Source organism: Lepus europaeus, chromosome 20 (genome assembly GCF_033115175.1).
Source record: "Lepus europaeus isolate LE1 chromosome 20, mLepTim1.pri, whole genome shotgun sequence".
Taxonomy (NCBI): domain Eukaryota; kingdom Metazoa; phylum Chordata; class Mammalia; order Lagomorpha; family Leporidae; genus Lepus; species Lepus europaeus.
In genome coordinates this window covers 38,148,390-38,153,519 of record NC_084846.1, presented here as the reverse complement: position 1 = coordinate 38,153,519, position 5,130 = coordinate 38,148,390, and positions in this window count along the sequence as shown.

The window sequence follows — 5,130 nt, the reverse complement described above, 5'->3', positions numbered from 1 at the left end:
CAGCATCAGCTGTGTCGATTGTTGATTATGTATTGAGTGAGGGGGGGATACAGAATTGATCTTAGCTTTGGCCATATCTTTGATGAGAGCTGTTCATTTTTTTTTTTTTTTTTTTTTGGTGCTCTGGGAACAGGGTCCCAAGGACTTGGGCCATCTTGTATTGCTTTTCCAGGCCATTGCAGAGAGCTGGAGTGGAAGTGGAGCAGCCGGGTCTCGAACCAGCGCCCATATGGGATGCCAGCGCTTCAGGCCAGGGTGTTAAGCTGCTGCGCCACAGAGCTGGCCCCATGGTTTTAGTCCTTAATACATCATCTGTGTACATTGCAGGGATAGGTTTATTTTTCCTTACATTGCCCCAGGATGTGTCGTGTCTCCGTCCATCTCCCCATGCAGTTCCTCTCTTGCCTTCTGCCCACCAACACCTCTTTTTAGCATCGGAATTCACCTCACCAACAGATCACTATTGAATTTTCCACCAGTGAATGTAACATGTTTCTTGGATTTGCCATTAGACTGGTCCTAGGAATTTCTTCTGGAATCTGGTTGAAATAATGTCGTATATTTGGAGTTATTATGTTATAGAAAAAGGGAGAGCCAGAGAGTCCTAAGACTGAATTTCAGCCTTACCACTTACTGGCTAAAAATGCTTTGAAATATTTGCAGTTGAAGATAGGGTCTAAGGTTTCCTTAAGCAAGTCCTTTACCCTGTTTGAGCTTCCTGCATCCAGCTACGAAATGGCTCTGGTGAGAACGCTTCCACTGACCCGATGTGTGATTCAAAGGAAAACATCTGAAAATACCTTCTGGCACATGTCTGGTGCCCGGTAATTGTTATTTCCGTTTCTCATTTCTTTTTGTAGTCCCTTGCTTGGCATCATTTTTGGATCCAATGACTCTGTCTAGTTCTTGGTGTCATTGCCCACCAGCCACAGCTCCCCAGATCATAGCTAGGACAAAATTTGCACATGCTGCTTGTTGAACAAAGGAGACCACCCTCTATATGGAAGCCAGGAAGCATCTAGGGATTTAAATCCATGTTTGGTGGCTTGGTGAGTGCTTAACAAAGCAGGGTTCCTTCCTGAGTTGGATACTCCCAGGAAGTGAGATAAAATCCATGCATGGATAACTTAATAGTTTTTACCTAGGACAGGGAAAATGCGATGGAACTGGGGATGCTCTTGGCGAAATGGCAGTGGGAGGAGATGTTTGATTCTTGTGGGGGCTTCCCCAGGGCTCTTGGGTGCATTGTGCTCAGATATAACTCAGGGAGAATCTCTTTTTAACTTGGCTGTATCATCATCCCAGAGTTCTCATCTGAGGCTGGTGTTCTGTGACACTATCTTCAGCTGAGGTTTTCATCGTCTCCAAGGTTCTGCCTGTCAGGAGGCTTCCAGAGAACTGTATTTGTATTTGGACAAAAACCCAAGATGTCTTTGGTTGTCAAGGGAGTTGTTGACTGATCTGACATGATGATGGTTACCTATTTTGGAGTGTGTTCAGAACGTGTCAGTCAGGTGAGATTTAGGCAATTATGAAAGACAAAATGACGAGTAAGGAGTGTTTGTAACCAGCTGCAGTGTCAGGGACCAGGTGACAAGCCAGGCTCTGAAGACAGGAGCTGAAGTCAAGAGGGTCTGCTCTAAGATGGAGGCCCTGCCCCTCTCTTAGTGGCTCACAGGCCCCGCCCCTTTTTTGTAGCTGGCGGTCCCGCCTCTCAAGTTGTTCCCTCCCTGCTGACTCTGGAGACAGTGTTTACTGTAGCTGATTCCCCCTCGCCTCCTCAGCTTCCCTGGCTTATGTTGGGCCTTTGGCATGGAGGTGGCCTGTCCTAAGGGTAACCCTGTGAGGGGCACAGACTCTACTGAATAGCAGTCATTTCTATAGAAAAACTCTCCTACTAATTTTATGTATTATTCATGTAGCAGTTTTCAGTGAAGAATTTATTAATGACTATATTTAGACATATGAGACATAAGTATAAAAATAAATGATAAATTTAAATATTTTACCATAACTTTAAAATATAGTTAACCTCTTGATCTATTTTAAAACACTGTGTATATTGGATTTATCACTTTACACCAAAATGATTTTAATAAGAAAATAAGAGGTCATATCAGCAATCTTATAAAAATATTTTTCTCTATAATTGTTGTACCTAGTCTAGCCTACAATTTATATTATTATATTTTACCTAAGTAGCATTTTTATTCTCCAGATCAAGAGTGAACTAGAGAACTTTCTAGTTTTTAAACAATTTTTAACAAGTGGTTGTATGTAAAATTAGAGTTTTGTAAATGAGAGTTCCATCTCATAAGCAGCAGCAGGTGCACAACTAGTAATAACAGTTAAAGCAGTTTTCCCCTAAGCACGACGAAGGAAGGCTCCATGTTTGTTGGTACAGTGCAAGTCCACTAGTTGGTATGTTCAAAGACTGAATTAACATTGAAGGCGGTAATTCCTGTTTTCAGGACGGCCTCCAAGAAGAACTGTGTAGAGGGCCAAGGCCCAGCGTGGCCCTGGAGCCCAGCCTTCAGCACCATCCCATAGCCATGGTTCTGCCAGGCCCCACCGCACGCCACTGCGCTGCCCCAGGTGTTCAGCCTGGACCCCATCTCAGCACTGGGACCAGCACAGGGCACTGGGCGCTGAGAGGGAAGATGGGTTCAGTGGACCATTCCTGTGCCCTCGGACAGGCCAAGGCTGCCCCTTTCTCTCTCTGCCCATCCCCCTTCTTCCTCTCCCCCCTCCCCCTGATTTTTGATGGGATGGGATTTATTTCCCACTTTCTGGTATGTAAGGCTCTTACCAATGTGTTTGAGTAGTCACATATTTATTTTATGTGGGGGGTTTGAAATTCCCTTTGAAGTAATTTTACTTAAGTAGAACAGGGAGAAGGAGAGTAAATTACCCAAAGAAAAACAATCAATTTTATGATATGATTGTATGATAATTATATGATAATACAGGCCCAAAGTGTGAATTCCATATGCAAATCACTCTTAGAATGTTTTTCTCTGCCGTGCATCTTCTCACTGGGCGATCAGTTTCGTTGAGACAGCATGTTTTATCCATAGCTTCAGTGGATGAGGGCCACTAAAATATTAATTTTCTGAGCTTCTTAAGCTTAACTGAATCAGCTCCAATTTGCCTAGATAGATAGACATTGTAATGGTTCATAGCAAACTGTCATACACTGAATGACTGCAGACTTTAATGTAGCCTCACACAATCCTATTACATCCCGATTACTTTTTTGACCTTTTTAGGCTAATTCTTGCCTTAAAAACACACATAATCTGTGGTTCTAAATGTTTTCTTCCTGTGCTATACCAAGAAATCCAATAGATCAGAAAAAAATCAATATCTTTCTGTATCTTCAGTTTGTAAATACCCTGTCCCAGGAAAGGCATAGCATACACCTCCCAGGCACAAGAAATATTACTGAGCGTTGTTTGTGAAAAGCTCTCTTTTTTCATTCCTATGAATTTCAAGATCTTATTCATATCACTTTCCCTGTAATTTAATAAATGAATCCACAATCTATCCTATGGCTGCTTATGTACCCGAAAAAAGGTGGGAGGATGGTTGAGTTTACTCTGGAAAAAACTTCCTTTGAAAGTAAGTTTGTGGGGCTGACGCTATGGCGCACTAGGTTAGTCCTCTGCCAGCGGTGCCAGCATCCCATGTGGGCACCGGGTTCTAGTCCCGGTTGCTCCTCTTCCAGTCCAGCTTGCTGCTGTGGCCCGGGAGTGCAGTCGAGGATGGCCCAAGTGCTTGGGCCCTGCACCTACATGGGAGACCAGGAGGAAGCACCTGGCTCCTGGCTTCAGATCAGTGTAGTTCCGGCCGTAGCGGCCATTTGGAGGGTGAACCAACAGAAGGAAGATCTTTCTCTCTGTCTCTCTCTCTCACTGTCTGTAACTCTACCTGTCAAAAAAAAAAAAAAAAAAAAGAGTAAGTTTGTAACGTGTTTAGAGGTGAATGAGGCATCTATGGAACTATGCAGAACTAGTCTGTGGATAAAACAACAAACATGGGTCCAGTTGTTCCCAATCACTTCTGTATAAATGCTGAGTGTACCAAATGATGAAACAGTAACCAGGTAATATACTGGTCCAAAATTAAATCACTAAACTACAAGTTATCGAACATCTATTATATATCAGGTTCAAAGCTTTATTTGAGACAAAGCTGTAGAAGTCATGACTGGCCCCTGGAGGCTCTTAGTTTAGTTAGGTCAAAGGCAAGACTGAATAAATCAGAGCACAATGAGATAGGAGCAACAGTAGGAGAGGGTGACAGGAACGGCAATGGCACGGTGGCGACCATGATCAGCTCCGCTTGGAAAAGTCAGGGGGCTGGAGGTGAGCAGGATCTTGACCATGGCTGTCACAGAAGCACTAGATAAAGGCACAGGAGACTAAGACACCCACGTCCTACATCAGGGGGCTGGGTTTGCTCCCCAGCTCTAGATCCTGACTCCAGCAGCCTGCTAATGCCGATTCAGGGAGGCAGCGGAAGTGGCTCAAGTAATGGGGTCCGGTCCTGGCTGCTGTAGCTATTTGGAACTGTTTGTATATCTCTCAGATAATAAATAAAATAAAAGCAAAGGGATGATAGTCTGGTGGAGCCTCTGTAAATCAAGCCGTTTTCGTCCCTTTGCTCCACTGCACTAGAGACTAACCCTAGTCGTCCTGTTTTGTGTCTCGTGGTCAAATACTGCCGCTGTGGCCTCAGGCTCAGGACCACATCATAAACAGGAAGATGGGGGGAAGAATGAAAGGAGGCAGGGATGTCGCAGTGGGCTCTGTTCTTTCTATAAAGCTTTGCTGGGAGTTATTCTATGAGTGCAGACTTGAACTCATGCCATGGGCTAGAAGCTGGTTACAAGGTCATCCCACAGAGGTATAAAGGAATCCATCCCATAACTGAGGAAGACAAGAGAGACAGACAGACAGACAGATGAGGGAGTTGTAAATGGCCAATCCATGCAGTGTAGCACAAAGATTTTGTGTATGAGACAGTTGTAAGCCCAAATCATATGGTTTTAGCACTGAAGGAGGTCTAAACTCCCGAAAGAGGTCGACACACCTCCTCTAAGCTCCTCGAAGACATGAGATGGCTCAT